Raw genomic sequence first — 27,681 nt, 5'->3', positions numbered from 1 at the left:
CAGATCTGAAGTTGGGTTATATAAGAATGGGAAACCAAACAAGGTGGAACAAGTCCAGAACTGACCTAGAGCTGAAATATCTGGGAAGAATTGGCAAGACTTGGCAGGTATAAAATCAGGAGTCAACCAGGAGTATCGCCAGGAGTTTCTGAAAAAGTGAGTAGGGCAGGCAGCCCAAGCAGGACAAGAGTGAACATAAGAACTGAGCTGTGATCCAGGAGAAATTCTCTCCCTGGGGTGGTAGCCAAATAGCAGTAGAGAAGCAGAGCAGTAAATTATTAACAAGCTGCTTTGAATACTTAACAACAGAGATAGGGCAAAGCTGAGTGCAGGAAGCAGCAATTGAGAAACTATTCTCATGAGCTGGACCAATAATTATTTAAGACAGGGAAATCTTTTTAATTTTTTAAGAATTTAACATTTTTAATCGACTTATAATTGCTTTACAATTTTGTGTTAGTTTCTGCTGTACACAAAGTGAATCAGCTATATGTATACATATAACTCCTTCCTCTTGAGCCTCCCTTCCACCCCACCCCCATCCTATCCCCTAGGTCATCACAGAGCATGAAACTGAATAAAACAGGGAAGTCTTTTAGACTCAGACGCTCGACCCCTTCTAGTCATCTCTGAAGAAATTTCCCTCAGACTGGACAAGAATCTGTAAAATCCATAACACTCCTAGGTGTTGTCATTGTTATGAAGAGTTATTTCACACCCAATGGGATAATCAGAACCCATGTAAAATGTTTGCAGAGTGTTTGGCATGTGACACTCAGTGAATGTTAGTTTCTACTCTCTACCTTGCCTTTCTTTAGCGGTAAATCATGCAAAAGGCACTTAGCAAGAAGCAACTCTTGGTCCATCTCAGGAAGGCAGAGCTGATCTCGTTTTGTAAGCAATATATTGACTATTTTCAATTTGCTGGTTGCCACTCATGTAGCCACACACTACTGATCAATTTGAATAAAGTTATAGTCACCATAGTTTTCTGAATTGTACGTGTAGATTCCCACATAGGAACACAGTTGATGATCATGAAGAATGGTTGTTTACATAGTGTACAACATAGTCTGCTCTGATTCAAATTTCTCTGAAACAAAGTTAAATTGAGCCAAAAGAAGTTAAGACCATTAGAAGGAAAAACTTGAGGACAGCACTGATCTTGATAAGGACTTTGTAGAATTTTTTAGAAAAAATCTAACATAGACTCTCTTTTATTAAGAAATCTAAATAAATATTTCTATTTAGATCATTTCACCTCTTTCTGAGAATGAACACAGAATGAACACTTTCATGAGAGTCCAAACTCTTACATCCTGTATTAGCAGAACTCTCAGCAGCACACCCTGATATGGAGGACCAGTGATGAATACCGTAATTCAAGTGAGGAATGACAAAAGCAGACAATTTCCAGAACTGCCCAGTTAATCAAAAAGCCTGGAACTATTCCCAGGATGCTTTTTTTTAAAGTCTAGACAAAACCTCAAGATAACCTTTGTATAATTGATCTAATGCCAGTGGGATGTGAGAGGAGAGTTAGACATGTGCATTTTCAAAGGGATTTTTACAGAGAATAAGGTGGAGTAATAAAGAATAAAATGCAAATAGAAACTAGGACAGAAAAGGTAAATACAAATCATTTGTGTGTGGTGGTTGAGGGGAGGGTAGGGGAGGGCAAGAAAACATTCAAGGGGAAGAAGAAACAGTTCTGCAATGTGGAGGAAGTTGATCAGACTTCGGCTTCCCCAGAGGATAAGCACAATATAATTATTAACTTGTATTTGGCACCAGCTTTATTCTCTACACAAAGAATTAACTCAAGCTAGGAAAAACCCTGAGACGGAGGAGGAGACATTTTATTTGAAGGTGGGTGCCATGGATAAAATAATAATTGAAAATATTTTTATTCTCACTGATGACTTCCAAGTGGAAGTACCAAACCCCACAGTGACGAATGGAAAAAACAAAGCTAGATGAGAGCACTGTTTACATCCCCGTTGAAAAGTATTCCTTAGTGATTACTTGGGGTCCAGAGTGAGGTTTGTATTGCATCAAAGCTCTTATAATCGAGTCTAATTAGAGCACTTTCATCTTTCCAAGAATTTTTAATGACCAGAATATTTGGAACTTTGTCATTTCCTGATAGGCTCAAATAAATCACACAAATAATTCTCATTCGGCCCATATACAATGTATTAGTGATGTAGTTCAAGTACCTTCTGACTTTTCCCACTTGCTCCTTGCAATTTCACCTAGAATCATATCTGTTTCATTTGGCCAACTACAATTATAAAATCCTCTCTAAGAATGTCAAGTAACACAAGTGGATACCAGTAGAGGGTAATTTTTGTCTCCCTTATCACCACTTTTTTCCAATTAGCTAAAGTTCCCAAACATAGCCACTTCTATACTGCAGCAATTGTACTTCTAAGTATGTACCTAAAGAGAAATACTTCCGCCTCAAAGATATACAAGAATGTTCATAGTACCTTTATTCATAATAGCCAAAGACTTAAACAAACCCAAGTGTCCATCCATAGTAGAATATTACAAAACAATGAAAAAGAGCATGCTATTGTTACATGCAAAACATGGATGAATCTCACAGACATAGCCTTGAGTGAAAGAAGGAAGATAAGAAATAATTGTTTCCGTTTGTATAAAGTTCAAAGACAGTTAAAACTAACTCATGGAGATAGAAGAATAGTGGTCATCCTTGGAGGATATTGACCTGGAATGTGCACTGGGAAACCTTATGATAGTTTCATGGGTGTATACACATGTAAAAAGTAACTAAGCTGTACGTAAGATTTAAGCACTTTATTATATGTATATTATAGCTAAATTTAAAAATATAGAAGGAAATGGAGCCTTTTCAGAAGTTTATATTTGGAGATCCAAAATATAAGCTTATACTCAAGATATCAGCACTTCACTGATGATACACTGATGACACAATGATGACTATATCCAGTACTTCCCTGTGATTATAGTTTGTGGCCCAAATTTTAGAAAAGTAAACATAATAGAAAATTTTAATCAAAATAGCTTTCCATACATATTGGATATCAACAGTGATATAATCCACTGCTCATTGTACATGTGATTCATAGTACAGAATGTGGGTTCATTTATTTTCAGCAAATATTTTTAATCGTTTCTTTAATTTTTTTATCTTAAAATTTGTATTTAATTTTTGTGTTTTTTGGCCATGCTGTGCAGCATGTGGGATCTTAGTTTCTTCCTACAGTGGAAACATGGGGTTTTAACCACTGGACTGCCAGGGAAGTCCTTTTATCACCTCTTGTTGCCTTCAGGTTAAAGAATCCCCTCTGAAGTATGGTGAACTGAAGAAACCTGAATCAGATAAACAGCCCCCTTTATAGAATTCTCATAAAAAAGTTTATTTCAGTCTGCTTTGCTATGTTGCAAATACTTTACCAAAGGAGATTAAAGAAAAGGGAGCGTGAACCCTCCTCATAGAATGGTTTTACTTTGGTTTTCTTCAAATACAGTGGCCTCCCATTAGTGCATCTCTGATTCTGATAGTTAGTCTTCAGGAATAATCAATAAAAGTTTGAGTTTTAGACATCATTTAAAAAAGAACCAATTTTTAATCAATTGACTTAAAAATTCTTTTACCTTGATTTGGTTAATTTTTCTTAATGATTCAAATAAACCATTGCTCTACTTACAGGAAACACATGGTTCCATTCCAAGGAGGAAATGCTCTCTAGCATTTAGGAGTCTTGAATCCATTTAAGGAACAATACATAATGGGACAACAGAGAGCGTGAAGGATGTCATTGATAGGAAAGGTCCCACTAAGGTGCAACAGACACTTGTCATGAACGCCAAAGAAATCCAAGAGGTGAAGTCAGTTGGGAGCAATTTCTTTCTCAAGTGAATATCATTTCATTGGGGGAAAAACTGTGCCCTAATTGTCTACAGTGCAACCAAATAGCTGGGAGAGCACTCAGGTTCATAACCTCTGTCTCTGGTTCAATTTTAAAACTCAGCTTCTTGGCTGCTGTTTTGAAACCATGGGAAAAGGTCAATTGAATTTCAGCTGTGATCATGGAGAAATCAAAACTTAAGGACAAAACACTGAAAAAGTACTTGAGCATCTTGCAGAACCTCTGGAAGCCAATGCTTTTAAGGCAGAAGCCCTAGCCCCCGAGACTTGGTAGATAGATGGAAACCCAGAAGCAATGTGTAGTTGGGGTCTGATTAATTATAGGGTTTAGAGTGCACTCTTGATCACTGCTGCCTGCAAAATGAGTCTTGCACCAGCTGTTTATGGAGAGTTCTGGGTAAACTTTTCAGTCAATATCATTTGTACAATTGTACAGGATATATGAATATTAATAAATGTGGGGACCAAAAGCGGTGAATGTTATAATGTAGAATTTGGCAAGCAGTTATTTTAGTGGTTTAGAATTAATTTATTCAATGTCTACTTGTGTTGAACAACTACTGAGTACCAGCACTGTGACATACATTGGGTGTGCAGGTAGCCTCTAAGCTTGTGGAGCATACAGAACTGCTCTGAGACTAAATTTCTCTATCTTAAAGCAAACATCTCATATGATTATCATGAAGATTAAATGAGGTCATGCATTTCAACTTTTTCTACACTGTGTGGTAAATAGAAAGCCTTCATTTTATATGTAGTCATGGATGCAGACACAGACTTATGAAGGACAGGGTGCTGTGACAGAACATAGAAGGAGTGTGTGTTAATCACTCAGTCATGTCTGACTCTTTGTGACCCCATGGACTGTAGCCCACCAGGCTCTTCTGTCCATGGAATTTCCCAGGCAAGAATTCTGGAATGGGTTGACATTCCCTTCTCCAGGGGATCTTCCTGATCCAGGGATCGAACCTGGATCTCTTGCATTGCAGGCAGATTCTTTACTGTCTGAGCCATCAGGTAAAGGGTACATCAGTTAATCTGAGGGTGGAACATCAGGAAAGGCCTCCTTGAGGTAGTGAGTACTAATGTAAGAATGAATAGGAGAGAGCCTATAGAAGAGAAGGAGATGCCCTTTGGTGGTAGGGTGGTACAAGGGTGGCAAAGTAGTAGGTGCTTGGCAATGGTTCAGTTTCAGCACAGCTGGAGAACAGAGCTCCAGCTGGGAAGTTTTAGGAGATGAGGTGGTAGGTGAAATGTGTTGGTAAACCAGCTCTGGGGTCATTGACCGATTTTCATAGACTGTGCCTATCCTGACTGATTTCAGTCATCAATAACTTAACAAGGGGGCATGCCAAATTCCTGGATTTTTAAAAATCAGCTCTGTGGCAGTTGCAAATGACCTCTAGTATGCCCTGTGGGCTAAGAGTTTGGACTCTAGGGCAACAGGTAGCCCGTGATATGCTGGCAGCCAGGGAAGTAGAGCATTAGGTCCAAATTTCAGAAAGATCACTTTGGCTTCAGTGAGGACTTAGAGGCAAGTCTAGAGGCAAAGAGGCTGGTGTATACCAGAAACCCAGTGGATTTGAAATTCAAAAAAAAAAAAAGACTTAAAAGAGATCAGAGCAATAGATGATTGACCAGATGTGGAGGCTTAGGGAGTAGGGGCATCCAAGAAATACAACTGGGATTTGGGTTTGGGGGGCAAGGTAGACTCTGCACCATTCTCTAAGAGAGGGAACTCAGAGAGTAGGAAATGTGTGGAGGAGGCAGACTGGTGGACACATTTGAACTTACTAGTTTTAGCTTCTCATCCAAGTGATGAGGTCCAGGAGGCATGTCTCTCTCCTTGTCTCAGCCCAGATCTGGAATGGAGATTGAAGTTAGAAACGGTGATCAAAATTTGCTAGTGCCTGAGATCACTGAGAAACCTAGAGCAGAGCCTTGAGGACATCTCTGTTTAGGGGATTGTGCCAAAGAAAAGGACCACTAAAGGGACAGAGGGAGGTGGATGGACTTTTAGGAGCAGGAACAGAAGAGGATGATGGTGCTATAGAGTCAGCAGTGAGCCTTTCAAGGGGGTAATGATTAAACACCAATAACAAATCAATAAGGACTGGAAAGAAACTATTGAATTCAACTAGGAAGTTGTAAATATTATCCTTTTTAAGAATAGATTTAGTGAGTTCCATCTGCAGCAAGTTGCACTACGAATACAAGGTAATGACACTGTTGACACACAGTAAGTGTCAACAGTGTTTCAAAAAGCATAGTGTGGTAGTGGGATCCCATAGAGAGGAAAGTGGGATCTAGGGAAAGTGTACTGTTTGTAGGTTTGGTTTGTGTGAAAGGAGAGACATCTTAAAATGTGAATGATTTAGCAAACACTTTTATGATGTTTGCAATGGACCAGGCACTGTTCTAAATGCTTTACACATATTCACTGACTTAATCCTCATAAAAGGAGATAATCTTACGGTCTTCATTTTACAAATTGCAAAGAACTTGCCTAAGGCCACATGGCTGTCAAGGTGAAGTCAGGAATTGTCCCTAGGCAACTTGGCTCCACTAGTAGCTCAGTGATAAAGAACCTGCCTGCCAATGCAGGAGACAAAAAAGATGTGGGTTTGATCCCTGGGTCATGAAGATCTCCTGGAAGAAGGCATGGCAACCTACTCCAGTATTCACTCCTGGAGAATCTCATGGACAGAGGAATCTCATGGATATAGTCCATGGAGTTGTTAAGAGTCATGCATGACTGAATGATTAACACTTTCACTTTTCAAGGTACCTCCAAAGCTGGGAGGGGAATGGGGCCAAGAGCACGAGTGGGGAGATCAACCCCAAGCAGGAAGGAATATTGAAATAGGAGGAAAAGAGATAGAAATTATGGGTATAGTTGCAGGTAAGTTTGTAAGTTTGGTGACAGTAAATAGAGGCTTTTTCAAAAGTGTGGAGGAGAAATGGTCTGAAAGCATTAGTGGGGAGTAAGGAAGGTCCTGATTTAATTTTTAGACCCAAAAGCTTTATATGGGATGTAGGAAAAGGAGCAGCTGTTACTCAAGAGCCTGCTTGGTGTCTCAGGAAAGAACTATGTTTTATTTAAGGCAAAGAGAGAAGTGCCATGAAGACATAGGAAGCTTCATCATGGGAGGAGAGTGGTGGGAGACTCAGAGGAAAGATTTGGAAGAGAGAAGAGGAATGGGGAGTTGGGGCGACAAGAAATGATAAAATATCAGTAACCAGCAGGGCTTGCACCTTGGTTGGGGATCAAGAAGAGCCAGACTGTCTCTTCTATGTATTATCCAGGCTGGGGAACACCAAGAGGGAACTCCAAGAATTTAGTCTTCTGGCTGGGGGCAGGGGTGAGTGGGTTAGAAGAGGAAAAAGAGGAGAGGAGGGGACGAAATGGTGGGAGTGGTTGAGTGGTCAGATCACCCTGGAAGGGCAGTACTTCCAAATAAGTCATTGTTCTGGAAGATGAAAAGACTGCAGCCTTTGGCAGAAGTCATCATGATCAGATCCACTTGTGAAAGTTCTTGAGAAAGTCTTGCAGAAAGTTTCCTAATGTATATGTGTGTGTGAATGCTTGCGTGCACACCTGCTGAGAAAATTTTTCCTATCTGATGTCTTTGGTATTAAGAGTGGCAACTCTTGATTTTTTTTTTTTAACCAAAAGTACATTTCAGTGGATGGATGTTTGGACCAGGCTGGCTGTATCGCCTATCAGGAGTGAGCAGGGTTCCAGCCGCCTGGTCATCTGACTCCAGAGGGTTACTCTTGACCACACCATTCCACTGTGCCCCAAAATATCTGCATACATCAGACAAGAGGAAAACTGCTATAAAACTGTTATAATTATTAGAGAATCATTACAAACAAATAAAAGAAAGGACAAGAAAATCCCTGAAAGAGAAATGGGTAAAAGATTTGAATGAGAACTTCACAAAGAAAGAAGTAACGAGTGATCAATAAATACACGAAAAAATGCTGGCCCTTACTTATAATTAATGAAACACTTTTTCACCTACTGTGTTTGCAACGATATTTAAAACATGAATTCCACAGAGTGTACAGAGCATTGATAGCTACTTGTAATGAAATACTATATAGCCATTAAAAGAATGAGCTCTGCTGTGGAAAGAGCTTATGTAATGTAATGTTAAGGAAAAAAAATGAAGGTTCCAACTAATATGCATATAAGATACTACTTTAAAAATCAGGCTCTGTATGTGCAGTTGTGTGTTTATTAATGGTCAGAAAATGTTTGGAAGAATATAGCAGAAATAATTGCCGAATGTAACTCTGGAGAGTAGAATTGGAGGTCTAAAAGGATACAGACCATGGGGATGAGCGGAAGCTCTTTTTAAAAATATATCCTGTTAGGGAAAATTTTAAACATTGTCAGGCTGGAAGAATGATATAATGAGCCACCTGCCCATTTACCCATCACTCTGGTCCAACAATTATGAATATGCTATGCTATGCTAAGCCGCTTCAGTCGTGTCCAACTCTGTGCGACCCCATAGACGGCAGCTCACCAGGCTCTGCCGTCCCTAGGATTCTCCAGGCAAGAATACTGGAGTGGGTTGCCATTTCTTTCTCCAGTGCATGAAAGGGAAAAGTGAAAGTGAAGTCGCTCAGTCGTGTCCGACTCTTAGCGACCCCATGGACTGTAGCCTACCAGGCTCCTCCGTCCGTGAATATTACTTTATATTTTCCTTTTGTTCTATTTGAAAAAAATACCATTGGTTTGTATTGTTTTTTCTGCTAAAAAAAATCCAACATAATGAAAGTGATTTTCCCCAATGCCTTCACAACCACAGTCCAAACTTTAGTTTCTAGAAGCAGCAGAAGGCTTAGAAACTAGGGATCTGGGGAGGTTTAATCATGTTCCTCTTAAATTCTGTCAGCTCTGTAGCTAGAGGGACAGCTTACTTTATCCAGATACTATAAAACGATCCTTAATTTTAAAACTAACATCAAAGGAAGACTGTCTACCCACTAAGGGGAATTTAATTTGTTCACCACCCCCACCCATACCCCCTAGTCCATGTTTTTATTAAGGGACAACTTGATTTATCCTGCAGCTTATTTTTATCTCTTTGTTAAGATTTACTTCATTCCCACCAAAGCCCCAAACTAAGAAAACAGTACCTTCCTCTTCAGACTGGTGTGTCGTGGACAGCCAAGCAGCTGCTGCCAGATGTTGCCCTTGGTCATGGGGTCTGATGAATGTCTCATGCCAGAGGCTATGGGGAGCTTGGAAAAGTACATAGATCCCCAGGCCCCATTTGGGATATAGTGTGAAGTTCTGCAGACTGAAAATGAGGACCCCCCCCTCCTCTCTGCATCTATCCATCATTTACTCAACAGTCAATCTTTCCATACACCCTACCCTCTGCCAGACTTTGTGCTAGAGTTAGGGTCATAAAGTTGAGCAACACATGGCCCCTGCCCTTCAGAAGCTTATCAAAACTGGAAAGAAACTTTAAAGATTTTCTCTGCTTCTTCTTCCCAGATTGCTTTTCCTATCTTGTCTATATATTCTTACTCATCCTTCAGAATTTAGCCACGAGTCACCACCTTGGATGAACAAAACTTGCAGTTTATTGCTTCCTTTACCAGGAACACCCTTCCTATCTTGTCCACCTCAACTTACTCATCCTGAAAAACTGGGGCCACCAGTCCCCCTCACTGTAGCCTTGCCTAACTCCTCAAATCCTGGCAAGTTACTATGCTGATCAGATTGCATTGTAGATTCTTACATGTTTACCTCCCTATGGAGCAGAGCCTTTGATTCTCCAGTTTGTACACAGTGCCGAGTATGTATGTTCATTGAATTAATGCATAAAGAAGTGTAACAAGCATAGTTTTTTTGGGGGGGGGGATTCATGTCATTTTTTGTCATACAAGCACCTTGAAGATAATCTCTGTGGCTAGCAACCCCTTCACAACTGTCCCTCCTTTTCTCTGTGTTCTACCAAAACACAAATCTTATTAAATCTTGTCTGAGAAGGCCCGAGATTCCAAATAACAGAGCAGATGTATGTCTGTGGTCCCAGCCCCGAGCAACTAAAATGTAACACTCAGCCCTTTGAAAGAGACATTAGCGTGGGTTTCAAAACCATTGCTTGATCCTTTCCATTTTAAATACTTTAAAAAGAAATTGAAATTTACCAATATTATCACGTTTTTAGCATCTTGCTCTGAAGTCTTTGGACAGAGTGAAGGTCTTTGCAGGGCTTTTGTACAATTGTAGAACTCTTAAGAAAGACTAGGCAGCATACAGCAGGTGAAGACTCATACTGAATAAACACTAGATCAAGTCAGGGGACCTAGCTTCTCCTTCTTTTTGAAGCCTTAGTTTCTTCATCTGCAAAGAAGGAGGAGAAGGAGAAAAAGAAGAATGAAGAGAAGAAGAGGAAGAAAACGTATGAGGAGAAGGAGGAGAAGAACAAGAAGTAAGAGGAGGTGGAAGAGATGGAGGAAGTGTCCAAGTGCTTTCAAGGGTCCCTCATGACTTTAAGCTCAATGAATCCATGAGTCCATAACCCAGGACACAAATCTTTTCGGTAAACTGAAACAAAAAGTCAATTTTCTTATCTGATCTCATCTTCTATGAATTGCCATTGAGATATGGGGTAATATTATAATTTTTTTTTTTCCTGTTAACTGTTTTCTGTGAATTGACACATTTTTAGATAACAAGCTAGCAAGCAAAAAAAAGTCCCTTTGGGAAACTGACTTCAAGAGAAAATTCCAAAGTCCATTGTTTTATTTGATTTCTTTTTGGCAAAGATATCTTAATTCAAGTTGCTATTCCATATTTTGAATTTAATCCAATGGGAGAGGAGATTCCACACTTATTTATAACTCCCCTGCTGACAGCTCCCATTATGGGTGGTAACCCAAGATCTTTGGAGCCAGTCTGACACCTGAGTTTCCGGGCTGTGGCAGTTCCTGCCTGTCCATTCCACTGCTTTCCCAGCAACAGGACTGGCACAGGACCTGTTTACTGTACAGCTTTTTAAATTTCAGTGTAAGTTTTTGTCTAGCATCTATGATTCTGCTAAAACAAACCTGGCACCATTAGTTGATAATATTGTCTCAATTCAGATTTACATCAAATACCAAAATGGGAGAGGTAAAAACTGACCTCTACCCAAAAGAAAATTAGAATAACTACTAATAATTTTCATGTGCTGACTATATGCCAAGTCTTATCTCAATTCTTCCTCACACAACACTGTGAGACAGGTACTATTACATGCCTCATTTTATAAATGAAGAAACTGAGGTTTGAAGAAGTTACTATCAAATCTAAGGTTACTCAGTCCACCAAATTTGTGTTCAGATCCAGAATATCTGATCCCACAGTCTGTACATGTAACTACTGCACTATATTGCTGCTCAAGATACCTGAATGTGTATGCTCTCAGGGGCATCCCAGGTGGTGCTAGTAGTAAAGAACCCTCCAGCTAATGCAGGAGACACAAAGACACAAAAGAGATGCAGGTTTGATCCCTGGGTTGAGAAGATCCCCTGGAGGACTATCAGATCTGGGAGACTATTCTGAGCAGAACCAATGATATAAGATTTTTAATGGATTCCAAAATGATAATAGAAGCTAATTATCAGCATGTCTCCTGAATTAGCCACAAGACAAGTTTTGGATATTATAGATATAGAAGTCTTTGTTAAATAAAGGATAAGTTTAAGAAACATCTGCTGGATATCCAGGAAAATTAATCAGATAAATTAATAAACTGTATTAGTTAAGGTAAATGACTTCAGTTGTTATAGCACAACGAACATTTATTACTCCCAGTTCAATGTGGTTGGTAGATGGGTTCTGCTCCACACAGTCATTCAGGGCAGGATCTGGACTAGGGGTGGGGTGAACAGGGTATTCATCTCAGGTACAAAATTGAAGGGAGTCACTCAGTAATCAAGAGAAATAATATTTTAATGCAGTATTTTGGAAAAAATCAAAATGAATGCAAAAATGTTCATGATGAATAAAGTATTAAAATTTTAAATTAAGACAGGAACCAACAGAGCTGAGATAACAGTGAGGTGATTCAGACTATGTCATGCTGGCTAATTAAAGGCAGATTTAAAAAATCCAACTAAAAGTAGAATGACCTTTTACTCAGAAAATAGAAGTTCACAGGTGTGAGCAAAACAAAAACATACATTATTGCTCCCTCCTATCATGCCTAGAAAGGGAAAAAATATCCCCAGGCCAGTGGGGGAGCAAACACTGCATTTTCCCATCACTCCAGGTAAGAGATGGAGCACAAGAATGCAGACTGGAGTGAGCTTCGTTTTGGCAACCATAGGACCCCAAGGAACTGGTTTGCTCCTCAAGACTGGGAGGAACAGCTCCTTCACTAACAGGCTTTAGTTGGTGGCTGCCCTGACAAATAGCTCCAAAGAGCCTTTGGTTAAGGTAGTTATTATTTTCACAGCAAGCAAGATACCCAAAAACCATCTTAAATCATATTGCTGAGATATCAACCATTATCTTACATTTTGAATAATATTTATACCTAAATATAAACTCTTAAGGGGCTTCCCAGGTAGTGCTAGTGGTAAAGAACTCTCCTGCCAATGTGGAAGAGATAAGAGATGGGAGTTCGATCCCTGGTTTGGAAAGATTCCCCTGGGGAAGGAAATGTCAGCCCACTCCAATATTCTTGTATTGAGAATCCTCATGGATGCAGGAGCCTGACGGGCTACTGTCCATAGGGTTGCAAAGAGTCAGACATGACTGAAGCAACTTAGCACGCACACATAAACTCTTAAACTACACACGTCATTATCCTTCTTTTGGAACCAACTTGGTATTTAAATACTCTCCCCAATTTTATATTTTTAAATTACCTGAACCTTAACATCTCTGAAGTCAAGATGTCTTATAATCAACATCTTATAAGTATAGCATTTCATTTTTTTCTTTAAAGCTGTTATTAAAGTAATGGTATGTCTTTCCATCAATGGCAATTTAGAATCAAGAAAGTGTGGTATTTCTATGAAACATGGTAGATAGCTTTATAATCTTAACATATTAAGAAGTCATACAAAATTATAATAAATATAGTAATACCTTGAGAGATAAACAGGCAAAGAACATGAACCTCCCATTCGCATAAGAAAAATATAACTAACCAGAAAATATAAAGAACTTTACTAGTACTTAAGTAAGTACAAACTAAACAAAAAGGAAACTACATTTCTGTCTTTCAGATTAGCAAAGAATAATTTTTTAAAAATCCAGTGCTAATATAGAGTGAAATAGAATGGGCACTACCATCAAATTTTGGTGAGTATATTGGTACAAAATTTCTGGAAAGCAATTTGGCTATATATGCTAAAATCCTTAGTGTTCACATCTTATTTATACTTTGTAAAGGTATTACATGAGAATAACCAGAAATAAATCAAATTTTATTCACAAAGACAGTAAATGGAAAAGTCAAGATTCTAAGTGTACATGCTATATTTCAGTTGTGTAAGGAATTCGGAAAAAAAATAAGATACCTACTTATGTGTACTTTACAAGTAAATGCATATTATTGTAATAACCAGAAAGAAATTTAAAAGCTGAAAGGAAAGAAAATGACCATAGAATATTCTGACAGAATTTTTATTTCTTCCCAAAGGAAAAGTAGGAAAATTTCTTCCCACATAGTTTGTCCTTGTATAAGACTTAACACCAAAAATTACACATCTGGGGACTTCTGAACATTTATGCAGCATAGTTTTTCAAGATTTTCTAGATTTAGGTGACTTACAATCTCAATTCTTGAATTTTAAATTTTTAGGAAAATTGTTTTGAAGCTTGTTATTGTAATTATTTGACTCTTTTTTTCACACACTGGCAGGTCATTGGTTAAATTTACCCTGTTAAACACCATCTTCCTGGATGAGGAAGTTTTCAATGTCTGCACTAAAAACGTTATTAGTCAGCTTTTTATTATCTCTTGCAAATAATAGTCAGATAGAGCTCCTGTATTATAAATGTTTATTTATCAAAAAATCCAACAGAAACTATATGCTGCTAATGAATAGCTGTGTAATAAGAATATTGCAAGATTTCCTTTTGATAGGACTCTTATGTCCAATTCAATATTACCTTTACTCAGAAGAATCTCCCAGAGGCCTCTGGCTGTTTTCTATTCTCCCCACCTCCAAGCCTCATCTCCAATCTTGAAATTTTAGTGTTGCTTACATATTCTTTAACAAACAACAAAATACAGCATGCCTTGATTTGTTCCTTTGATATCAGAAAAAATAATCGTTAAAACTGTTATCAAGTTTATATACTATGTAACTTCTTTATTTCTATAACTTCCTTCTTATTATAATTATTTTTTCATGTATTTGTACTTCTGATATTTTATTTAGGTACGCTGATATAATGCATATCATTGAGGTGCTCAAGTATCTTGCAGGCTAGTTAGGGGTGGTAGGGTTGTGGGGCAGTTAGATTATCAGCAATTATAGTTGAAAGTGAAGAGTATCACCGATTCTTTCATCCAACATAAGTTTATTGAGTGTGTGCCATTGGCCAGAGAGAGTTCTGGGCATTGAGATAATGTGAAGTATAAAGCATATGCTTTGCTCCCTGAAAGGACAGGGACTGGACACTCTGAGAGCATGGAAGACAGGTGAACTTCCATTAGTTGTTAATTCACAATACTCTCAGTTTCTTTTCTCCTCACCCCTTATTTCCAAACTCTAGCCAAGTGGGTTTCTCTTAATTTGTTTTAATGCTCTCCTTGTGATTTTGATACACAGTTAAGTTTGGGAACCCCTATAATGACTAAATAGCCATAATGATCTCATTCGAAAGCAGATGAAATTATTAAAAGGCAGCAGAAAAATGTTGCCTTGAATCATCTTGCTTCTACAACATCTTGCTGCTGTTAGAATTTTGTTTAAGAATGTAAAATCATTAATGGTATTGTCTCTAATTCTGTCCAACTATATAGATAAGACTCTTCTGTGCTCCTCCAGATGATTCTTGGCTTTCGTAAGTTATTGAATTAATAGCCAGCTGAAGTTATTTCTTCTGTTCTCATTTGAAATTATCTTCTTATAAAAATGATGCTGCAATTTAGTGTCTTGTTGTTCATCTGCTTGGTGCAAGCCTATGACTCTTATGGTTTTACAAATGTGCCATGTTTTCTTGCCTCTGGGCCCTTGAACATGCTATTCCATTTCCCGCTCATTGGTTCATTTTTATTCAGAAGTCAAGTGTGAAAAATAATTAATTATTATGCATACAAGATATCAAAAGATGTAACTTCCATGCTTCCTGTCATGGTAAGATTTACTGAGTAAATCTTTACATGGGTAAATCTGGATAGAGGAAGACAAGACTTGAGAAAGAGCTAGCTAAGGAATAGTAGCCAAGGGAAGGAAGTCCCAGAATGATGTTGGGCAGAAGGATGCAGAAATTCAGAGTGGAGAACTCTAAGGGAAAGAAAAGAGCTCTTGAGAAAGAACGTAGAAAACATTTAGCAAATATGATGGAATCATTAGTCACATAGAAAACTGTGCAAATGATAAAAGAAAGTGAAACAGAAGGTTTTTAATATAGAAAAATGTAATTCTTGCATATGCTGTCTCAGCAGTGAATAACAGTTGCATCATCTTTGCAATATATCCAGTATTTCTTTTACTGTTGTGATATGACTTTATTGAGACAAAGAGAGAAGAGAACTGAGTGTGTGAGTAGTGGTGTTTTAATGACATTAAATCCTCTATCAATGCAAAAAGTCAACAGGGGAGATACCAAACAATAATAGGCATATGGAAAAGTAAGATGGAAAAAGTGCCAGCAGAAATGGCTATGAGAATTCAAAGTAATTGCTTGAGCCAGGTATGGGTGAGGATGTGTACAATAGACTGCACTGCTGTTGTTTTCTGTGAAAGTCTTTTAAGTATTTTTGTTATCATTGTGTTTGAAATGTGCATATATTCCTTCATTAAAAAATCAAATCAACATGTATATATAGTAAGCAACTACTACATGCCTGGTGAAGTGCTGAACTCTGTAAATGATATAAGGAAGGCTAGAAAAAAACATTCTGACCCTTCCGGACCCTAAGAAGCCTTGGAGGAGATGAGCTGCTACTTGTATCTAAAACAAAGAGTACAAATGAACTTATCTACAAAACAGTAATAGAGTTACAGATGTAGAAAACAAACATAAGGCTATCAGGTTGCAAGGGAGGGGGGAATAAATTGGAAAATTGGGACTGACATATATACAAACTACTATATATAAAATAGTTAACTAATGAGGACCTACTGCATAGCACAGATAGCACAGGGAACGCTACTCAATACTCTGTAATGGCCTATGTGGGAAAAGAATTTTAAAAAGAGTGAATATATATACATATATAGTTGAATCACGGAGAAGGCAATGGCACCCCACTCCAGTACTCTTTGCCTGGAAAATCCCATGGACGGAGGAGACTGGTAGGCTACAGTCCATGGGGTCGCTAAGAGTCGGACACGACTGAGCGACTTCACTTTCACTTTTCCCTTTTGTGCACTGGAGAAGGACATGGCAACCCACTCCAGTATTCTTGCCTGGAGAATCCCAGGGACGGCGGAGCCTGATGGGCTGCTGTCTATGGGGTTGCACAGAGTTGGACACGACTGAAGCGACTTAGCAGCAGCAGCAGCAGCATAGTTGAATCATTTTGCCATATATGTGAAACTTACACAGCATTGTAAATCAACTATACTCCAATAAAAATGTTTTTAAAAAGCTCTGTGACAATCTAGAGGGGTGGGATAGTGTGGGAGGTGGGAGAGAATTTCAAGAAGCGGGGGACATGTGTATATCTATGGCTGATTCATGTTGATATATGGCAGAAACCAACACAATGTTGTAAAGCAATTATTTGCCAATTAAAAATAAATAAAAATTTTAAAAAGCGACAAAAGAAAAAGGTGTGACCAAATCTGAGAAGAAATGCAAGAAGTTTTGTATTTAAATTATATGTACCTTAAAGTTTATGAAAGTGTATAAAACAAATCGTGCTGTAGAATTTATAATTTCTTCCCTTACTCAAAAGGCAATGAAATTGAATCACTTTACTTTGGCTCCTCCTTAAGGATTTACAAATTTGACCCCATCAAAGTCTCACCAATAGCAAGACTATATTGAAGAATTAGCCAGACTTTGCCTTTGTTGGAGAAGGAAATGGCAATCCACTCCAGTATTCTTGCCTGGAGAATCCCATGGACAGAGGAGCCTGGCAGGCTACAGTCCATGGGGTCACGAAGAGTTGAACACTTTTGAGTGACTAACACACACACTGCATTTGTAACGAAATGGCCACTTTGCAATCTTCAATCTTAGCTCCTTAAAAAAGTTCTTAAGTGCTTCCTTTGTACCAGGCACTTTGTTCTTATGAGCACCGAGTTCACCTTCCCCTTTGCCCAATAACTGTCTTAAAGGATGCAGCAGAGATGACTGAAGAAGGACAAGCAAGTAAGAAAATCAGAACCAGAGGGTCAGAAGAATGGAGACAAAGAGGAAAACAGAGCACAAATGTTGTTTGTCAGGACTTCAGGGGCAGTTTCACATATGCATTTCTTGCCAATGTTGTATATTTTACTTGGACATCCTGTCACTTCCTCTGTACCCTTTGTGACAGCGCTATTTGTTAAAAAGGTTAAAATCCCAGAGGAAGCTGTTTATGTGGCGTGTTCCTTGGCAAGAGATTTATCTTCTGGTCCTCTGAGAAATGTTAAGTTACAGCATACAATTAAGCCTATTCAAGTTAAAGAAAAAAGAAAGTGAAGTTTCTCAGTCGTGTCCAACTGTTTGTGACCCCATGGACTGTAGCCTACCAGGCTCCTCTGTCTACGGGATTTTCCAGGCAAGAGTACTGGAGTGGGTTTCCATTTCCTTCTCCAAGGGATCTTCCCGACCCAGGGATCAAAGCCGGATCTTCCACATTGTAGGCAGACGCTTTACCGTCTGAGTCACCAGGGAAAATACAAGCCTATTCAAGTTAGAAGGTGTCAAATGTTCTTGAATAAAGAGAATACCAAATCTCTCGGGGGGAAGGTGTATCTCAGAGATCCACCATTGCATATACCCTGGAAGAATTTTTTCCCAAAGTTAACAAAACCAACAGTCTCAGAACCTGAGAACTGTCTGCCTTTTAGACTAGCAGATTTTGAAGGTAATACACATCTATTAGATTTTTTTAACTTTTTATTTTGTATTGAGGTATAGCTGATTAACAAACAATGTGATAGTTTCAGGTGAACAGCGAAGAAATTCAGCCATACATATACATTCCCAGGTGGCACTAGTGGTAAAGAATCCATCTGCCAATTCATGAGAAGAGACTCGGGTTTGATCCCTGGGTCGGAAAGATCCCCTGGAGGAGGGCATGGCAACCCACTCGAGTATTCATGCCTGGAGAATCCCATGGACAGAGGAGCCTGGCAGGCTACAGTCCAAAGAGTCACAGAGAGTTGGACATGATTGAGCAACTTAGCACAGCACTACTGGCATATTTTAGTTAGCACAATATTTTAAAAGTTAGTTCATGTTTAGTATATGTTAGAATTTCTTCTTTTTTAAGGCTGGATAATAATCCATACTATGTATATACCACATTTGTTTATCTATTCATTTTTGGGGATGAAGAAAGAATATTTTTATCAATTACTGTTTGAATTTTGTCTCCCCTTGGTGTCTGTGGCAGAGTTGGCTGGGAGATGATCATTTTAAGGTCCCTCTTCTATAGTGTAGAGTTGCTGGACAGCATTGCCCAGATAGAGATTACATTTCCTGGTCCCGTTTATGTCAAAGTGGGCCTCACAACTAGTTATTGTCAACAATGTGGGAGGGAGTGATACGTCACTTCTGAACTGATCTTCTAAACACCTGCCAGCAGGCTAACACCAGGGCAACTTTAAAACCAGGAGAAGGCAGAGCCCCAGGGAGAAATAGCCTGAGTCACCACCTTGAGGAAAGCCTCCCTGGAGAGCCTTCCTGTCGGGAATCACATTGGATTTTGTTAAGCCTCTGTGTCAAGCCTCTGTGATTTGGGGGCTCTTACTCAACTCAGGTGGCTTTCTTGGTGGCTCAGTGGTAAAGAACCCACCTGACAATGCAGGAGACATGGGTCGGGAAGATTTACCAGAGAAGGAAATGGCTACCCACTCCAGTATTCTTGCCTGGGAAATCCCGTGCACAGAGGATCCTGGCAGGCTACTTACTGTCTGTGGGTTGCAAAAGAGTCAGACACAACTTAGTGACTCAACAACATGCAACCCTAACACAGCTTTTAAGACTCACTTATTTCAAGTTTCTTTTCCTACCTTTCCAGCTCTTCTTTCCTATTGTCCACTGCTGACTTTTACCCTCTGCCTTAACTCTCGCTTTTCAGCTGCCAGGTCACATTTTCCTTTTTTTTTTTTTCATGGAAGGGCATTTTAGTTTAAATATAGCAGCATATACATGTCAATCCCAAACTCACTCCACTTTTTAGTAGTGCCTGTATCAATCCTTTCCTACCTAAGTGCTCTGCTATGATTTAATTAAGCAGAGACAGACCAAGAAGTATGTTAAGCCAGCTGAAAGCTGGGATGCTAGTCTATAAGGGGTGCTTAAAGTTTATTGAAAATTTTGTTTATACTGATAATTTTTTAAGGACGACCTGCACTAGCTGGAGTGAGGGCTGAGACCTTCCTGGAATCTGCTTCAGTAACAGCAGGTGGTCTCTAAGCTGCCTTAGGAAGCAGGTGGGTTGTGGGTAATGCAGGGCTGGGTGTTTGCTGAGTGGGGGGTTAGCCCCCAGCTCCTCTATACAAATGTGGAGCAAATATGAGAAAATACCAGTTTATGGAGGTAGATAGTTAGACAGCTCATGTCCCCCACATATCTTAGTCCGGCCCTGAGTTCAGGCCAGCAGTTTTTCTTTCTCTTTCTGAGCTATTACATTTAATTCCAAATGGATCTGCCATTCATTCTCCTCCCTGCCATCATGCTATCTTTGCCTTAAAACTCTGAGGTTGCAAATTGCCTGTGGTCAAACTCCTTTAAATGGATCTGATACGCCACTGGGAGGAGAGCAGGAGAGAAAAACCATTTAAATAGTTCAGGCTATCAGTGCAAATTTGTTGCATGATGTGAGGAGCTCAAATCAGGTGCTCTGTGATAACCTAGAGCGATGGGATGGGTTGGGAGGTAGGAGGGAGGTTCAAGAGGGAAGGGACATATGTATACCTATGACTGATTCATGTTGGTGTATTACAGAAACCAACACAATACTCTAAAGCAATTATCATACAATTAAAAATAAATAAATTTAAATAAATAGCGCAGGCTATGATGCTACCATCCCAAATCACGAGCTCATACCAAAAGATGAGGAAATGCAGAAGACATGAGTGTGCTACGCCTGGCTGTTTCTCATCTCTGAATCTTTACTCAGATTGTCCCTTCTTCCAGAATTCCAGAAGACTATACACTCATCTTGTAAGTCTTAGTCCAAGAGATACCCTTTCTGTGAAATCTTTTCTAACAAATCTCCTCACCTCCCCCTACCTCCACTCCCTCATTATCAGTTCTTTCTGTCTTTTCTCCCTTTCCATATCCAGGCAGTGGTTGAAGCATAAAAGCTTAGATTTTCCCAGCATTTAATCAGGTCCCATGGCAGTGTGAGAATAGTTACTGTGATATTGTTTTAAGGGAAGTTATATACATCCTGGTTACAATAAGGGGCACTGGAGCTCTATGGTTTATGCTATGTGCACACATGTTTAGTAATTGCTCCCCACTGGACTCCAAGACTGCCAGCATGTGGAGAACAGACCTGTCCTGTGGCCTAAACATAAGAGTTTGAATGTTTCCTTTGGGCAGAGGAATGCCCATTTATCTTTTCCTCTTCCTGAATCCCTTTCTTCATCTGGGTGCAATCAATCATCTTTTCGTTGAAAATAAATAAATTAAATGCCTTACAGGGACTTTCCTTTGCAACTGAAGTAAAGATAGAGGAAGATTATTCTTTCTGTCCACATTTGACAGGAAATCTCTGCCTTTCCAAATGTGACCCAAAGACCTACTAACCTGAAAGTGGTTGGTTTGAACTTTGTAACCAAAATAATTACTTAAAAAATATCTTTGGTGAGCACACTAGAAGTACATCACCACCTGCTGCTGTTGCTATTGTTTAATTAATAGTCTCCAGGTGACAGGCCAGCAAGACTGGACCAATAAGCACAAATAATTGAAATTAATAACAATCTTGAGATGCATGAGTTTTATTCCACTAAATGCTCATTATAAAACTATGGTTTTGAAGTTTTATAAGCAAAGAAGACAGCTGTGAATAAACCCTCTGTGTGGGCTTTACTTACCTTGAGTTCTACCACTAGCTCTGACTTTCCAGCTACACTCCTTTGTTATTAAACAACAGCGTACCTTACACATAGATTTGGTACTAAAAAGAGATACTTACTCCCCTGTTTAAGGATTTTTGCCTTAAGGGAGTTTTTTGTTGTTGTTGTTTGTTTGTTTTTGTTTTTTGTGGAAGTGGTCAGACACTGAGGTAGCATGGCTAAATGGTTCTTTCTTTTTTAAAAGACTATACTTTTTAAAAATAGAATTGGAAGAAGAGTAGAGAGATTTCCCATATATCCCCTATACTTGTACACACATTGCCCCCACCATTATCAGCATCCCCCATCAGTGATTGAACCCAGGTCTCCTGGATTGCAGGTTCAATCTCTGGGTCAGCAAGATTGCCTGGAGAAGGAAATGGCAAGCCAATCCAATATTCTTGCATGGAAAATCCCATGGACAGAGGATCCTGGCAGGCTACAATCCATGGGGTCACGAAAGAGTTAGGGATGACATAGCAACTAAACAACAACAACATATATTATTATACATTCATCCAAATCCATTGAATGTACAACATCAAGAGTGAGCCCTTAGGACTTTGGATAATTATGAGATGTCAATATAATAATAACCTCATCTGAGGTTAAAAATGTACCGTTCTGTTGGGGATGTTGATAATGACATGTCAATCTTCAATTCCGGGGTTGATGTGTTCCTATTTCTTCGAGGCCAGTTCTGGGAATTGTGGCAGTTTATGTCATGGCTACAGTCTGGTCATCATGTAGTTAATTTCTACCTGGTAGGAGTTTCAGTATCTATAAGAAAACTCACAGGACATGGCTTAGAATATTATCTATAGTCCTTGAGAAGGAACTAAAGATTCTTGACTATGCTTAATGACTAAACTGGGCTTCCCTAGTGGCTCAGACAGTAAAGAACTTGCCTGCAATGCAGGAGACCCTGGTTCAATTGCAGGGTCAGGAAGATCCTCTGGAGAAGGGAATGGCTACCCACTCCAGTGTTCCTGCCTGGAGAATTCTATGAACAGAGGAGTATAATGGGCTATAGTCCATGGGGTGGCAAAGAGTTGGACGTGACTGAGCGACTAACACTTTTGCCGTCCTTTACTTTCAATGACTAAACTATTATTATTTAGTCTTATTAGACTGTTTGCCTTTGTTTTTGCATTTTCTCATTTCTTTGATTAAACTTATCCTTTGGTTAAGGTTTTCCCACAAAGTCAGGCAGAGGACATAGTGGGAAAGGACCATAGGGTCTTGCTCTGTTTCACTATGACTATCCCTTGGTGGGATTTTGTGTGGACATAGTTTTCAACATCACTTTGCCAACAAAAGTCCTTATAGTCCAAGCCTTGGTTTTTCCAGCAGTCATGTAAAGATGTGAGAGTTGGACCATAAAGAAGGCTGAGCACCGAAGAATTGATGCTTTCAAATTGTGGTGCTGGAGAAGACTCTTGAGAGTCCCTTGGACTGCAAAGAAATCAAACCAGTCAATCCTAAAGGAAATCATCCCTGAATATTCATTGGAAGGACTGGTGTTGAAGCTGAAGTTCCAATTCTTTGGCCATCTGATGCAAAGAGCCGACTCATTGGAAAAGACCCTGATGCTGGGAAAGACTGAAGGCGAAGAGACAAGAGGGCAGCAAATGATGAGATGGATAGCATCACTGACTCAATGGACAAGAACTGGAGCAAACTCTGGGAGATATTGAAGGACAGGGGAGCCTGGCATGCTGCAGTCCATGGAGTCACAAAGAGTCAGACATGACTTAGTGACTGAACAACAAAGAACAAAATTTTCAACTCATTTAGGAAAATACCTAGGAGAGTGATTGCTGGGTCGTATGGTAAGAGTATATTTAATTTTATAAGAAACTCCAAAACTGTCTTCCAAAGTGGCTGTGCTATTTTGCATTCCCCCCAGTAATGTATGAGATCTCCTGTGGCTCCATATCTTGGTAGCCAGACATGATGTACCAGGTGAGAGGAAATGCTGTCAAAGCACCTTTCACAATATGGTGGTGAGGTGTGGGGGAAGGGGAAGTGTTCTAAAGTCTCTGATCAGGTCTCAGTCTTTTAATGAGCCTGTGCCTCTGGAGTGGGAACTTCAGAAGTGTTTCTCATTTTCCCCTCCCTGCCTAAGCCCAGACAGAAGGACTAGAACAGGTTGGGGTTGAGTATTTTCCTATATTCACATGGAAGGCTAGAGGTGACTGGAATTAGATAATGTTCTTCCCTCAGATCAGTTCAACTCTGATAATACCCCAGCAGGTTAGGCTCGGGTTAACTAGTTTCCCCTGAGAAGTTCATAATGCGGATAACTTTTATGGTTAAAAGTAAAAAATCTAAGACCACATTTATTCTCAAGCCTTACTTTATGCTGGAAAATCAAAGGTTGAAGTGTGTTATTTAATTGTTGTTTAGTCGCTAAGTTGTGTCCAACCCTTTTTCAATCCCATGGATTGTAGCCCGCCAGGATCCTCTGTCCATGGGATTCTCCAGGGAAGAATACTGGAGTAGATTGCCATCTCCTCCTCCAGGGGATCTTCCCCATCCAGGGATTGAACCTGAGTCTCCTGCATTGCAGGCGGGTTCTTTACCACTGAGCCACCTGGGAAGCTACATTATTTGATTAGAAAATCTCATAATTTGTGTTTGTTTTCCTCCTAACACTGCTTTAATTACTCCTGGCCCCAACATAGCAGAGCCATATTTTTCAGTGGGAAAAGATATTAAACTGATAAGAACAGAAACTATACTTGATTCTAGCCAAAAGGTCAAGAAATGATGTGAAAGGATTTTAATTTCCTCTTTGTGGTTCATAAAACAGCCCACTTACCCCTGGTGGAATTTTTTCTCCCTCACTGACAAGACAGCCACAAAATTTCCTTCCTCAAAATCCTTGGTTAGTAAATAGTGCAATATAGAGCTTGTAGCTGGCAAGTGGAAAGGGACTTGCCCATTGCTTTGCCCTGCTGTCTTAGGAGTAAGCCTGCACCTCAGCTCTGAGATTTCACAGGCATGGAGGGACCCTCAGCTTCTTCCATCCAGAGCTTCTCCTCTTTCTCCTCAAAATTGCCTCGATGAGGTGACTGACTCCCTCAGTCAACGACTGGAGATGAAGCTTGAAGAGCAAGTGTGCCCAGAGTAAATGCTTTTTGTTCTTACCCCTAGGTGTAAACGCTTAAAAACAGATTTGTAGTCAGAACAATGAGGAAGTAGGAGAAAGCTGGCTAGTGTGGGGAAAGGGAAATGGGGCTTTCCCAGCAAGAAGATTCTGAAATATGGACTGGGGGAGGGGAGAGGACTTACAGTGGCTTCCTCACAAGTTTTACCCAGTCTCACCTTTCACTAACACTGAGAAAGTACTTGACAGACAACTTGGGTGTCTCCCAAACAACTCCACCAATGAGACTCTTCCTCCCCTCTTGTCTCCATTGCTCATACATGGATTACTCTTCCCTGCCTAGAAAGGCAGTGAGTTCTTGGATGTTGTTGACTACTGAGAGAAGGAAAAGAACCCAGGGCATTCAGCTGCTGCTAAGAAAGGTCATTCCTTTGTTTCAGCATCTGGTTTCATTTTGTGCTTTCTGAGAAAATGCCATGTGTAGAAGAAATGATCCCTATTTCCCCTGAAATAGAGCATCGTGTGGAATAGTTGACAGCATGAGGGCTTTCTGTGCCATTCTTGGCTTCCATTGGCTGATGACCCAGAGAACTAGATGCCTCACTGCATTTATGACACTGGTTTCTCTCATGCTCTGAGGTGCAATGAAAGCCGACTACTTCTCGAATTACTTCCTTATGCCTCTCCACCTCTTTAAGGACTAAAGGGCCATTTCCTTTCCTAGTTTTAATTCATTCCAGAGTGTCTCTTCACTGTTTGATTAGAACGCTTGTTATGTATATTTTACTTGGCAAATAGAGTGTCACATTTTAATAGTGGTGTCCAAAAGATATGAGTTCAATACACGCTCTGTAGGTTTCTAGCTGAATGATCTTTGTCCAGTTCTGTGACCTTTCTGAATGAGTGTCATTGTCTTACAATGGGAATAGCAATACCTAATTGGGTGGTGAAAAATAGTGTGAAAATATATGCATTCTGTGTACATACATAATAATATTATTATACTGACATGTTCTAATTTTTCCAACAGTACAGCTGAATAGTGAGTGAATTGTTGTTATAATGATGTGTGTGTGTGCGTGTGCACACTCAGCTGTGTTCAATTCTTTGCGACCCCATGGACTGTAGCCTGCCAGGCTTCTCCTCTCCCCGTGGAATTTTCCAGGCAAGAATACTAGAGTGACTTGCCATTTTCTTCCCTACCCAGGGATCAAACCTGGGTCTCTTGGGTCTCCTGTATTGGCAGGCAGATTCTTTACCTCTGCACCATGTGGGAAGCCATGTTCTAATTTTTGAAACAGTACAGCTGTTTCAATGAGCAAATACAGTTGAACAGCTGAACAGTGAGCAAATTGCTGCTGTAATGATGTGTTTGTGTGTGCTCAGTTGTGTTTGACTCTTTTTGACCCCAAGGTCTGTGGCCCACCAGGCTCCACTTCTGTCCATGGACTTTTCCAGGCAGGAATATTAGAGTGAGTTGCCATTTCCTTCTCCAGGGGATCTTCCCTACCCAGGGATCGAACCCAAGTCTCTTTGGTTTCCTGTATTGGCAGGCAGATTCTTTACCACTGTGCCACCTGGGAAGCCATGTTCTAATTTTTGAACAGTGAGAAAATTGCTGCTTTAATGGTAAAAACAACAATAATATCTATAGGACATCACATTTCACCAAACCCTTTACATTCATTTTCTTTTACCAACATGGTTTGGCATAGCAGGTATTTTTAAATATCTACTTTAGAAATTAGAAGTTGAGAATCAGAGAGACAAACTTAAAGTCACACAGTTGGTTAGCTAAATATTGTGTATCCTGTTGTTGAGAGGAGGACACTGACCAAAAAAAGATAAGTGACTTGTTGAGAGGAGCAAAGCTAGTAAGTAGAGGTGGAAACTGGAACTTAATAGAGATGAGGGCAATTTGAATTGATATCAAATCCCATGATCTTTTTATCATAGCTAATTAATTTTAATTCTCAAGAAAATTTCTGCTTCACATATCACTTTCTGAGACATGAGTTAGTATTTCCAATTACCAGTAGCAGCTTCTTGAACTGCACTGGTTATAGTCTGGTTATTTAAAAATTTTATTCTATTTTTATTTTTGGATGGTTTTCTTATACAAACTTTCTCTTATCAATTTATTACCCTTCATATTTCCCTTCTATACAAGCAGACAAATATCTTAACACATTTTAATCTCCTTAAAAAAATTCCTTTTTGTACCCTGTCTCTAACTTTTGCCTGTTATTATTTTCTGCAGTTTTAGTTCTGGGTTGATATAAATCATCTTTAGCATTGGATTTTTTGTTTGTTTTTGTTCTTTTTTTTAAAGATAGCAATAACTTAAAAAAAATTTTTTAAAGGAGGTTCCCTGGTGGTCCAGTGGTTAAGAATTTGCCTTCCAATGCAAGGGACTTGGGTTCAATCCCGGCCAAGGAACCGAGATCTTATGTGCTGTGAGGCAATGAAGCCCATGTGCCACAACTAGCAAAGCCCACGTGCCACAACAAAGACCCAGTGCGGCCATTTTTTTTTTTCTTAAAGAGCAACAATAATTTTTAGTAAGTTTATTAGGCCAATGTTTCTATCTCTGGGTATAGTGCTCTCCTCCCCTGTACTCTGCCCTGAGAACTCTAACCACCTTGATCTCCCCAGACTCTCAGCTTGGCCTCAGGGAATTTTCTGAGCTCTGTGATCATTCTCCTCCAGTCAAGGTCCAAAAACTCTCTCAAGTCAGTAGTGGGAGGAATCATAGAGTTTACTTGTTTGTTTTCCATTTCTCGGGGGTTACCATCACTCATTTTCTAATTCCAATGTCTTGAAATCCATTGCTTATGTATTTTGTCCAGTTTTGGGCTTCAGACTAGAGAGTAAAGCTGGCCCTTGTTACTCCATCTTTGTTGAAAGCAAAAGTTCTTGTGCCTCAATCTTTCCATAAATGTTTGTCCTTCTAACAAATAGAATGTACTAGAAATGAGACTCCTGAGAGATAATTCTCTATGGGTCTCTTGCATTTCCTCATGTCTTCCAAGCAGAGGCAATGACCATATTTGTTCTATACTAACTTTTGAAGGATATTTACGTAATAAACTGACCTAGAAGATAATATCTCCCTCTGGGGCAAAGAACAGATTTGCTTAAAGTCTTAAAATAGAGAGTGTCTCTCTCCAGAGTGAAGTATAAAAATGTTTATTGCTCAGTAAAATATATTTGCATTTCC

General features: G+C 39.5%; 1 protein-coding gene and 1 pseudogene across 1 annotated transcript in view; one reads left to right on the top strand and one right to left on the bottom strand.

The window, feature by feature from the left end:
* Nucleotides 1-27,681, top strand: part of LOC145507183 (vascular cell adhesion protein 1-like) — a 123,723-nt gene that overhangs the window by 57,173 nt on the left and 38,869 nt on the right. The window contains exon 3 of the mRNA XM_081493159.1: nt 13,169-13,244. The gene's annotated coding sequence lies outside the window, so the exon portion shown is untranslated. The remainder of the gene's footprint in view (nt 1-13,168; nt 13,245-27,681) is intronic.
* Nucleotides 23,891-24,123, bottom strand: LOC145507997 (U2 spliceosomal RNA; annotated as a pseudogene).

The sequence above is a fragment of the Giraffa tippelskirchi genome, chromosome 5 (genome assembly GCF_054371585.1).
Source record: "Giraffa tippelskirchi isolate mGirTip1 chromosome 5, T2T-mGirTip1v1.2.pri, whole genome shotgun sequence".
Classification (NCBI taxonomy): Eukaryota; Metazoa; Chordata; class Mammalia; order Artiodactyla; family Giraffidae; genus Giraffa; species Giraffa tippelskirchi.
The sequence above is the reverse complement of the archived record's forward strand: the minus strand, read 5'-3'. Positions and strand labels throughout refer to the sequence as shown.